The sequence below is a fragment of the Corvus kubaryi genome, unplaced genomic scaffold (assembly GCF_017639235.1).
Source record: "Corvus kubaryi isolate FWS band 111438036 unplaced genomic scaffold, C.kubaryi_AGA036_p1.0 37396, whole genome shotgun sequence".
Classification (NCBI taxonomy): domain Eukaryota; kingdom Metazoa; phylum Chordata; class Aves; order Passeriformes; family Corvidae; genus Corvus; species Corvus kubaryi.
Window position 1 is genome coordinate 28,743,214 of NW_024581135.1, and position 12,791 is coordinate 28,756,004.

Sequence of the window (12,791 nt, forward strand, 5' to 3'; positions counted from 1 at the left end):
ATGAATAATTCCAATCACTTTATAGCAAAAGAGTCTCAGTGATTGATCCCAAACCAGACAAAAGCCTTGTCCTGCATCACAAAACTGGGATTCTGTACAAAGGGAAAGGGAGAAGGATACGTAATTGGTGCACATCACAAAAGTGCTACACATCCAGTGTAAGAAGCAGTTTATGCAGGAAAGTCCCAGAAATAGAAACAACTGGTCTCTGGTGAACTGGAGGATAAAAGCTGGAATGCTTATCCAGTGCAAGGATCTTACTTGCTTCTCTTCCTTAGTCTTTCACAAGCACTAAACCAAGCCCTAAACCAACGTTTACCACATTTAAAGAAGATACTTAAGTAGATTCTGTGATTATATCTGACAATTATTTTTATCTAGAGTATTTTTCTGTGAAGATAAACTGCAATTACCTGAAAAACTTAAAATACATTGACAATGTAATTATATTGCAGATATTTCTGCAGTGTTGATATCATCCTTCTGAACAAAGTGATCTTTCAGGACTGTTCATTTGAATGTCTATTTTAAATAAAATAATTAAGGAAATGGATGCAAAACAATAATTCAAATAAACATTTTAGAGGAATGCCATTGGGTTGTCAGCTTCATGTTTAAAAATATGCAATAAAGCCAGAACATCAGAGCAATGCAATTAAGATATGGCTTGCAAATGGAGCATCTATAAGTCATACTTCAGAAAAAACCCCTAAAGAATAGCCTTTAATTTGCACTAGAAGCAAGCCTTAGATGATGTTTGCCTGTGCTAATTTGGTTTGTTAGTGTTTAGTTAAGTCTGAAGTATCGAGATCCAAATCCTAACTTCCCCACAATTGAGAGTATTGCTTTGTTCTTGTGCTTTTCATATATTTGCCACATCAGTCAGTTTTTCTTTGAAGTTTCCTCCTGCTAAACTCATCCTGTGAAGACAGTTTCACCCTCTATCACCCTGCGAATCTCACAGGCAAAATTTTTGGCTTCGTCTTGAAATGCCAGCAAATGTTGAGGGCATGGAAGAAAATCTTTGGGTAAGAGAATGTGCTGGAGAGCTCCATTCTCATGTAAGAAAAATGTTATGAGTTATTATAGACATGCCATAGCTGCCATAACTGGTAATAAACTTTTGTTTGTGTTTCTATGAAAAATAAATTGATTCTGTTATTTCTGTGTATTACTGTATCATGGGTCAGTTTCCTGTTAAGTGCTGCAGAGGCCATGTAGACTATTCCCTGCAACCACATCGGTGCTATATTTCTTCACTTTCCCTGTTTTTCCTTTTAGAGGGGAACAGCATACTGTGAATTATGGGGCAGGTGCAAGAGAGCATATGTCAAAATGCTTTGGCTTAGAACACAAGTGACCACATGGATCTGATCAGAGTTAGGTGGTTTAAAGAGCATTCATCACTTAGAGCTCTTGCTCTGATGCTGCTGAAGCTTGAATAAGTGGGAGGATGGCCACGGGAGAGAGGAAAATAAAGGCAATGGGGCTGATCTGACTCAGTTACACCTAAGATTAAACAAAAGTCTGGTACCTGGGAGGACACCTCAGGCCACATTTTGCCTGGAGCATGCCAGGCAGTTGAGGAACCAGATACAATCTAAAAAGCCACGCCACGCTTCCTACAGGTGTCCAGCGTGCTTGGGGTTCCATTTACCACAAACCATTTTTAGCTTTAATGGCTTTAAATAACAACGTGTTTGAAATCTCAGTGGGCTGTAGGGTTTCAAAACCAAAATGCCAGAGGAAAGAAACTGGGAGGGTTCTCCTTCTACTCCTGTGTTTGTTGCTGTGTCTGAGCAATTTTAGGGCTGAGCTCTAAAACCCCACTGATACTTTGCTGAAGGATTGTTTACTTGTTGAAGAATTGCTTGTTAAATATAATCACTGACACATATCAAGAAACATTTTCATTAATTGCGTGAGAAAACACCATTACACATTTAATTATTTTAGAAACTGGACTTTCTGTATAGAATGCCTAGATATGTATGAAAAATTACAAGAATAAGAAGTGGTTTGGAAGCTGAACTGATATGTGTGAGAAGTGAATTGATGATGGGCTTCTAGTGTGCTGTCTCACATGAAACATCTGGGGTTTGCTATCCTCCTGTTGGCACGTAGTTATTATCCCTAGCAACTCTTTCTGTCAGGATATCTTATGGTAATGCATGCTAAGAAAGCTGCTTTAGCAGTTATATTATGCATACTATATATAGCAGTGGTATATAATAGTGACAGAGACTCTAGAATGAAGACGTTAAAAACAACAGAAACCACAAAAGATTCTTTTAAAATGGCTTACAAACATCAGTTACATACACATTCTGATAACTTCTGCCTTTGCTAAGGAACTCGGATTTTACAGGCAGTATGATTTGACCTCATTTTAGAACAAAGGGAACATATTTTAGCAGATGTTAAGTTAACTTGACTGTCAGCTAATAACATGGAAGGTGTTGTAATCCTAGTTATATACAGCACATTATGTCGAATGTAAAGTACCTAAGCATTTTTCAGTATTGATTTCAATACCATGGTAATTAAGAACAGGTGCATATAAATTAGAAGAGAGGCACTCTAATTGTTCCTAATGAAATCCTTTACAATAATAACTTTACGTAATGAAATGCATAATTAAACATTAATGACCAAGATCATTAGTGGCAATTTTATTCCACTTACACATGATTTTGGCCTTAGGTGAAGCCTAATGTTTTAGTAAAGCTGTCATTCATGCTGCAGCTTCTCTGTTTGCTTTGCAACTGCATCATATTCTAGCCTTGAAAAGCCTTCTGGATATTGATTTCTTTTATGGATTTAAAGGAACACTGCTTTCAGATTAACAACATGGGTGGCAAACCTAATGAATTACCCCAGGTATTATGATGAACCAGGAAATCTTGTGGCCAAGCATCTATACAGAGCATTCAGCAGGAAATCCAGCCACCCAGGTAAGTCTGCGTGTTTTAAAATACACTTTGATTTTCTCTAGTGGCTTGAAGTGACACTTGATACTTTTCAGCTTTATTTTCAAATGACTGTTGTCTCCACATTCAGCATCCCACATCCTTTTCTTTTCGGTGTCAGCCACTGAGGAAGACATTGATGAAACAGCTGTTTTTCCACAGCTGCAGTCTTATCCTTTAAGCTGAAGCATAGCCTAGCCTTGTGTTATTATTGCCTCAATATAGGATTGTTTGGGAATAAACTGTACAAGACTTTGCCAGGATGCTGCACGAGATCTGGCCCAGCAATTCCTAAAACTGGGCCAAACAGCAAAGAGACTTTTAACTTACTTATGTGTGATAATTCCTGTCCAACTGAAGAAGAGAGATAACTCGTGTTTCACTTGAGCATCTGTACTTGCATTTAAGTAGCTGAGGAGTTTGGGGTCACAGTAATATTTCTACTTGATTACTGATTCAAAATCTTTGCTCCAAGAGATGCCAATTGCACAGTAAGTAAGCAATATTCCTAGAACTGTGTTTGTCCAAGATTTGTGATAGGCAGTTGCCTTTAATGGCTACAATTCCAAGGAGTTATTTACAGGGTACTTACTTCCTGTAAAAATTCAGTAATCTCTTTAAAAGAGATCCCATTGTATGCCCTTTGCTTGTTTTCTTCAATTGTTTACAATATTAAAAGGTTGAGTTTAAAATATTAAAACTTATTTCTTCTACAACCAGTATAAAAATAAGAAACAGAAGAATCTCCAAAGGTTTGGAGAGGAACAATCTAAAGCTCAGTAGCTGTGGAGTGGGTAAAATGGGACAGGATATTCACCAGATTTCCAGTGTTTCTTCCTATAGTGATATGTTCAGAATATGTTTTTTCTTACCAGATTCTTAACTATTTGTGCTGCTGCTTAAAAAAAAGCTGAACCAAACAGTGATTTACAGGTACTCCTCTTGTAATGCTGCATAAACTCTGCATAAACTGTCTTCTCTGTTTATTAATAAATCAGTCAGAATCGGTTGAATTTTTTGGGTGCTCTTGCACTGTCCCCATTTACTGCATGAAATGAAATACTCTTTGTTTTAATTATATTTGCACTTCTCCTATGGATTTCCCCCCCATTTTCTGTATCCGTACAATACTTCCTATCTGTCCTGAGATGTGTAATTTGCGAATCCACAGCCAGAATTGCAAAAACTTACTTAATTGCAAAACTTAATTGCAAAAACTGGAGTGACTGGGCAAATAAAATGGCAGGTGAAATCAAATGGAAATTAATTAAATAAACGATGCATCTGATGTGCATCTGATGCGCAGCAATCATGCATGGAATGATGAGTTCCAGGCTGAACACTATGACTCAGAAATCTTGGTGTTGTGACAGTTGTGTGAAAAAGACAACTTGGTGCTCAGCGAGAGAAAGGCAAATGGAATTAAGTACCCTTCTAGTGCCTGTATCTCAAAATAGAGAACTCTAAAAGTGGGAAATATTTGCCAAAACAGAGCTAATCTCAAAATGCCCCAGGAGTGCAAATGACCGCAGGCTGGGAAATAGTAGTTGTACGTATCCATAAACTCTGCCTATTCCTACATTCTTCCCTTGGCATCAGAGATGGAAAAGAAATCACCTTTGGCATGATCCAGTACAGCTGTGCTGCGTTCCTGCTTTAAGCAATACATTGAGAGACAATATTTGTGTATGGGTAATGTAATGACCAGTAATAGAACTCTGATGGAAATTCTTCCTTAGTTGCTAACAAATTGGGGTTTGCAGGGTCTGTACCCGCTGTTTACCTGACTCTTGCTCTGGTTTCAGCCTGGCCGAACCGTGTGTGTAACTGGGATCAATATATTTGCTGCTGTCCCTTCCTAGGAAAGAATTTGAGAATTGTCAGAAAGTTTCCACTCCTTAAGAAAGCTAACCATATGAGACTACAGCATGAAGAAAACAAATCTCTGTTTGGCTTGCTGCAGACCAGGCGACTGTTCAGTTTTATTTTTACAATACTAATGTAGTCCCATGCTTACACCTATTCTCCTCCTGTGTTTGTTTGGCAAGGAGAATGGCTATTTGTTCATAACCATTTACTAAAACAATTATGTATAAGAAAAGCCTGCTAAGTGCAAAAGTAGGGGCAATCCCTTCAGGAGGTTCCTAAGGAAAAAACTATAGCAAACTGGGAAAGGATATCACAGAAATTGTCCCTGTATTCCTACCTGGTTTCAATGTTCTTGCCTAGACATCTGCCTTTAGCTATTATCAGAGACTTTTGGTCCATCCTCAGCAAGTTCAATTTCATGAGTCTCTGATAACAGCATCTATGTTTGTATAGTAACAGCGGCAAGCTACACTTTCACAGTCTTTTAAGAGCCCAAATACTAGAAGACACTATTTTCAGATAAAAATATTGATATAAAATAATAATTTAGGTAATAACTATAAAGGCCTCAATTTTATTTCAGCATCTTAATTAACTAAATATTATTCTCCAGAAGAAAGAGATTGGGAATCTGATCATCCTGAGTGCATGCAAATCACCCTCATTTCAGTGGGCGGTTTGAGTAGACAAAGAATCCAGGAGCTGGCTTGGAAAACTGGTGGAGAGAGCCCATCTGTGAGGGAGTGGTCAGCTCATTCTCCAGGAGAGAATCCTCACCCAATGCCCAGCAGCTGCTGCCAGCACAGGCTCCAGTCAGTGCCAGCTTCAGGGATGGCTCTGATTAGGCAGCCCACTCCCACTGGGAAAATGAGAGCCTGGAATTGGATTGTGGATACTGCAGGGATCCAGGGAAGGAAATAGGGGCAAAGTTGATGGCAGGGAACTGGCAGCTCTGGCTGCTGAGCCAGAGGGTTGATACAACTGGAGCTGTCTCAAGGCAAATGGCTTCATTCCTGGCTGTAATGGATTGCAATAATCAAGCCTAGAAGTCGTGTGTGTGCATTGCTGTTGCCAAATTAGAGTCTGATAAGAAAGGACAGTTTTCTGGTGCTCTGCAGACAGAAGGTGACATTTTAGCAGCCACCACTGAAGATAATAAGATGCAGCAAACATCTCCAGAGAACATATTTCTTATGTGAACAGAGGCCACTGCCTCTGGTGTAGTGATTTAACTGTGTTTATGTTAATTTTCTACCACCAGCTCTCTTTTCCTTTTCACATTCAGTCATATTCTTCAATGGGGTTCTAATAAATTTCAGTTTGCCAGTGGCATTTTACAGTGATATTCTTTCCTTGTGCTTTGTTGCTCTTGCACTGCTGACATTTACAGAGCATCATTTCCAAAAACAGCTCCATGCAGGTGAGTTAGAGAAAGGAAAAGGACTGAACCTCTCTGGACCTCCTTTGTGAAGGGCTTGGGGGAACAGCTGGATTTCCCAGTGATTTCTGCTCAAAGATGAAAGATTTGAGCTATTTGTTTTTTCCTCTGGCTTATGAAAGTCTGTGGTTCAGCTGCTGGTGAATAGTGTTGGATACAAGACACATCAAAATAAAAATGATGCAGTACTTTTCTCACTGAAAAACTGAGTTTAAAATGATGTTGACTTTTTGTGTGTCTTGAAAGCCTATATACATAGAAAACAAAGTTAAAGGAATGTTACTTTTATATGCTTGTGCAAATCAGCAAAAGGAAGATATGCAGCAGCAGGGTGCCTCCTCTTTTATATAAAATCCTCAAACTTTAATTTTATTCTGGAAAGAAGGTCATTCCAGAAGAATTTTCACCAGTAATCCCACTTCAGAGCTTCTTGTGCCTCTAGGAGGCCTAGATTAAAGTTTTATCCAAAAGGAAATTAAAATAAAAAGCCAAGAAATTTTGCCTCTGAGAAGAAAAGCAGTGACATGCTTTAAACAAAAATGTATATACCATAGGCAATTTACTCGGGAAAAACACATTTTAAACTTGAGGAGTAAAAAGCACCTTCAACAATGTCATATGTCTCAGTGTGTGTGTATATCTTCCAAGTCAAATCTGCCTAATCTCATAGCAAAAGAAGGTTTTAGTATTATCAGCAAATGGAAAGATGACATTAATACAGACAATAAAGACAGCATATTCTGATCATGCCTTAGCCACCACAAAGCTATTAGCTCTGATAATGGAATTTTTAATGTTGATCACTACATAATAAAAACATATCTAGATCTGCAGCTTGCTGGTGTTCTGTAGCACAAAAAAAAAATCTTGAATAAACTATTGATTTATGCAAATTTTCTGCATCTCTGAAGGTCATATTTCTCTCTGTTTCTCCCAAGTTACTGATATTCAATACTACTCAATGATCACACTTGAGTGCTCTTGGATGCCTGCATAGTTCAGCAACATGAAACAAAAACAAAGAATACCCTAGGTAACAAACTTTTACTTTTTTGTAGTTTTGTATGTGACTGCATTCTGTTTTTAGCCATAGTGAGGCAACCTCATTTAGCTGTCTAAACCAAATGTATGCTAATTATGAGCTGAGGCACTGTTTGAGTAAAATGAACCACAATATTTCACTGCTCTCTGACTCATTAAAGCAGCACTTCATGTACTGATTCTGAAAAAAAATTTCAGATACACTGACCTTTATTTAGGAAATAATATACTTCAATGGCAAGAGCACTATATCTATTACTAATATTATTATTTACAGTCAAATGAATAAGTAGATTTGGAAAAAATCAGTGTCTGGAACTATTATGTTTCGAAATTTCTGGGATTTTTGTACATGTAAATTTACTGTGCTCAGGAAAGCTTCTTGGAATGAAAAGGGAAAGCAGGTGACATTGTGATGAACATATTGGTGTGATTAATTACCATTCATGGTTAGCCAGATAAACTGCCATGGGCACTCAGAAAGACCCACACTATAAGAAAATAGCAGTTCTTTTTAATGTGTTGTTTCTAAAAGTTTGTAAGAAAAGAAAATGTTTCTAAAACTTTTCAGATTTCTCATTTTGGACTAGAAGTGTCCTGAAAAACAAAGGTTATTATTATTCTGGCAAGTGTGAAGAGTGCCAGTCACACTTGCAAAACAATCAGGAGATAATAAGAAATGAAGGTTTTTTGTTAGCTATACTGTATCTCTGTGGAAATGCTTTTTAACTCAGTTATGAAAAACTGTGAAACTAATTTCAGAGAAGATAAAGCAGTGGTGAAAACAGGTTTATTTAATGGCATTACGGTGCCATTCAGGAAAGTAAGTATCAAAATTCATATTGTCTTTATATTTTTGCAAAACATACAAGTAATAAATATAAACACCTGCTGGAAGCTGATGCAGACTGAAACATGATTTTTTGCTGAGCAAAGCAGAACTTGGGCCTGTAGTGCAATAAGTAAGTTTTCACTGGCAGGAAGTTTTCCTCTTTCATGAGCATGAGGGTCAAACACTTCATTTAGTCTCAATGCATGAACTGCTCTGTGCGCTGGTACTGAAACCTTGGCTGCTCCCCCATTCAGGCACAACGTTACCATCTCAGCAGCAGCGATATACAGCCACTTACAGCACTCCTCATCCTTCCCCTCAGCTTTACTGCAATACTAGGTAGCAACAGAGAGCATTTAAGGATTTGAAAACATCAGAGACTGGTTTCCTGTCTGTTATATATGTATTTTCTAAAAAATGTGTGCCTGCTCCTGCTTTCATTGGGCTTTATTTGTAAACTTTCATCTGAAGCACACAAGTGATTTAACCTGGGCAGTACCAAGCTGAAACGATACTACTGGGAAATTAAAAGACCTTTCCACTCTGAAGAAGAGCAACGTCTTTCACAGCTACAAACACATCTGTAGGAGTGCAGCCTTGTTCAGCCTTGATTCACCTCTACTTCCTCTCATTCTGTGTGTCACATCATGCCTGTCACCTTCTGCATTGTTAAAAGCTTCCTTCACTGTGAATCATCCTTAGTTTTGGACGGTGCCATTGATGATGCACTGGGGTATCTGCCTCTGAAAGGTGACTTATGCCATGTCTGATTTTCTTTTTTTTTTAAGTAGCCCCCCAGTTTCTTGTAATGGCCCCTTTTTGAACATGCCCCCCTGTGCTGCAGCTCTCTGTCCATCCAGAGCAGACACAGCAATCTCTGCTAGCCTGTATTGGACTGTAGGTTGAGTTTGCCCAGTTCTCCTCTTTGCACAATAACAAAAGTTCCCTCTTACTATCTATTTTGAAAGTTCCTTGAGACCAGGAACTGCCTTTTGGCTCTGCATTACTTCAACCTGAGTCTGTGGCAAAATCATGTTTTCCATCTCCATTTTCAGGTTCAACATTGGCTTCAAAGGGAGGAGTACTTGTCTTCCTCTGGTTTGTTTACACCACTTCTCTGGATGGAACTGAGACAGAACAGCTGCTCTGGATAAATTGCTTTAGGTAATAAATTTCCTTTTTTAAAAAAAAATTTAGACTAATACAACAACCAGATCAGTTTGTGTGGTTGGGCACCAACCACATTGACAGCATTTTTACAGACTCTCCCAGCTTTCAGGAAGCCACAGGAACCTGAAAATTATTTTAGAGAGAGAAGGTATTTTAGACAAACAATGAAGATAAGATGTGGAGCTGACAGACAAATAGCAAGATCCTGCCAGTATTACGTCTGTTTGCATGGCTAGCTGTTTGAGAAGTAGAAAAATGAGCCTGTCTGTTTTGTTACTGACAACTGCATAATTCACTTCCTAAGTAAACTCCATTAAAGGCATAGCTATGAATGGGGAAGGGCCTAAAGCTAGATTATAGTCTATAAAAGGACTAGAGCCTGATAATTGTATAATGGATAGTAAGCAGCTACTTCTGTTATCAGGAGTAGCAAGAGGTGCTTAGTAAAGCAGTTATTCAAGGTTAATCATGGCATACCTTTGTGACAAAGCATTGCTTTCCATGATTTATCCAACCAGAGCACAAATGTTGTTAAATATTTGTAATGAGTTTAAGAAATATATGCAGCTTGTCACTGTTTAATTTAAATCCAGGCTCTGCTGTATAGCTGGAATAATCTTCTCTACTTTTCATAGTCTGCTTTAAAAGAGAAACTTACTATTTCTTTTCATAGCTTTCTGGCAGAATTCCACAGTGCTTTACAACAACAGAATGTCAAGGAGCTGTATTTCCAATCCTGAGCTGCACTTCCGTGCACACACTTCTGTGTCGTGGTGAAATTCAGAACTGACCCATGAACTTTTCCAGGATAACTGCTTGTTTGACCTTCAGCAAAGGGTTGGAGAAGCTTGGTTCTTCTTCCTGTGAGCAAGTCTTGCACAGTTGCCTCAGTGCTGATGGGCAGCAACCTGCACTGCCACCTCATCTCTAAATAAATAATGTGACTGCACTTCAGTGTTAATGGGCAATGTCCAGGGGTACAACAAGGCAAGAGACAAGGAACAAAGGAAAACGTGGAGGGAAGCAGAAGTTGTCCGATCTCAACGTCTTGCAGGAGCACAGAACTGGTCAAGAACTTGGGAGAGGAGCAGGGACAGAGAAGCCAGGTTGGCAGGGGAGGCAGGCTGGATATGGGGATGGAGTACATGAGTTTGCAGCTACTGACATTCCAGTTCCCACTGCCTCGACCTGAACTGGTAACTTGACCTGAGCGCTGCACCTCTTCCTGTTTGCATGGTCAGAGAGAGGTTCGTGTGTTGGAAACAGGTTCCCTCTTACAGGACACAAAATCCAGATTTTTCTGGCAGACTAGAAAATATAAATATTTCTCATTTTAGCTGCAAAGAACAAAGAAGAGATATTTGAAAAGCAAATCTAGCCAAATCCCAGTTGATTTGGATTTACTGTACAAGGATTTACATAATTTTTGAGGAAATATTACTTTTGAAAGCCATGATTTATAACTCAAAAAATGGAATGCAGATTGATTATTTAAATACAACTCAGAGAAGCAATTTGATCACAGAACAGGATTTCAAAATTGCAGTTTTTAATTCAAAGACAGGCTCTCAAAATCAACAGCACTGGGTGCTATATGTGATTAATATTTACTTTAAAATATCATCCATTTTTCTTGCAGATTTGAGATTGATCCACTAAGGATAGAATACACTATGAATAGGAGTGTAAAATTTAGATCTGGGTCTAAACTAAGATTAGATGTGTTTAGACCTGAGTTTTGATGTAGTTCCTTACAGAAATAACACTCAGTTGAAAAGCTGTAATTTGAATGTGCCAGATTTTGATGACATTTATAGTCAGACAAGTTTCTTCGTGACATAAATATTTCAGGACTAAAGGACCTGTGTAAACTTAGATATATGTCTATATGCAACATACTTCCCAAAATATTTGCGAGTTGCATCACTTCATTAGCTTAAAAAGAATCTTGTAGTCTTGAGTTCTGTCCATAGAATTTATCATTGGTTTACTCAGGAAACGTAAAGGATCCACTTAGGGATCACAGCACCAAATTTCAAAATATAAGTGAATCAGAATTACAAAATGTATCTTAGTTTTATATTTTCTTAAGGATTTTATTTCTGTAACACCTTCAGAAATCTCAGATACTCTTTTACTCGCTGTTCAACAGATAATGCTTTAGGGATTAAAATATCTGACACAAAATGCATTTAAATGACTGTATCATGTTTTTACCCCATATTTAAACGACAGTCCTGCAAAAAAAAAAAAAAAAACAAACAGTTAAAATAGTCACCTCAACATTTTGCAGAATGCTAGCCAGAAAAATGTTGATATGCTGTTTCTGTTCAATTAAAATTAAAAACAACCCAAAACAACCCAAAATGCAGCACATTCTCACCAATGCCAAAAATGCCTTATAAAAGTCACTCCTTGCAGACTGAAGGTAGAATTTGTAATTCTTACAGGAAATTCAAATAATCTTTTCCACTCTACATACAGAAGGCAGTGGAAAGGTGGGAGAAGAAACACAACCCAGATTCTGAATGATCTCAGAAAAAAAGGACTTAATTCCCATTTATCCCCTACTCCCAGTTATCTCCTACTCTGTAGTCCAAGTGCTTTGCCAGCTCATCAGACTTCCTTAAGGCCAGTTGGCAACTCCTCTGTTATTATCACATCTATAAGTTTTGCTGCTCCTTCCAAACAAAGATCAGGGCTCCACATCCTGTTTGTCCTCCAAAATGTCGCAAAATGTTTTTCCCACCTCTGATCTCACTCAATTGCCTTCCCTCAGTATCCCTATCATAAATTAGTAACTTGAAGCCATTAGAGCCTGAGGGTTTTACTGACTGACCAGGTATTGGGGAGCAGCCCATCTCTATCAGAGCCCTTATCTGATTGCTGTCTAAAGACAGTACAGAAATTGAAGCATTTTGTCTCTGCCACTCACAGTGGAAAGGGATGCATTGAGCTGGCAGTGGGAGATACTAACTCTGCCTCTCCAGACACTAAGTCAGAGCAACAAAACCTTCTACCTTCCTCCTAGATTTAACACTTTACATAAAGATTAAAAATCACCCACTGAAAAAAATTCAAACCATATAACTATTTTAAAATGCAGGTTCTAATATTTTAACTGTATTTTTATATTATGGACTGAAATAATGAGTAAGAAAACATTAACAAAATGTTCATTTTAATAACTAAGAATTCTGGGCTAAGTATTTATTTCTGAATTATAAGCAATGAATATGTATATCGAGATATATATATATATATAAAATAAATAGGGAGCAGGTGAATCAAAATCCAAGAGAATTAATGACCAATCCAAGATTAGTGAAAAGTTACAGGTATTTCAATTATGAGTTACAATTGTTTTAATTAAAAGTAACATTGAATACAAAATCACCTCCACTCCTGGCCTGAAGGCTTCCTCTATCTTTCACCTTATTTAAAAAAAGGTGTTAGTGATGCTGCTTCTAGA

At 37.9% G+C, this 12,791-nt stretch overlaps 1 long non-coding RNA gene across 1 annotated transcript; it reads left to right on the forward strand.

Annotated features, from left to right (window-relative positions):
* Nucleotides 1-7,112: 7,112 nt before the first annotated feature.
* Nucleotides 7,113-12,301, forward strand: LOC121670630. The gene is made up of 3 exons (XR_006018174.1): nucleotides 7,113-7,309; nucleotides 9,205-9,313; nucleotides 9,993-12,301. It is a non-coding gene; the product is annotated as an uncharacterized LOC121670630 (long non-coding RNA).
* Nucleotides 12,302-12,791: the final 490 nt, after the last annotated feature.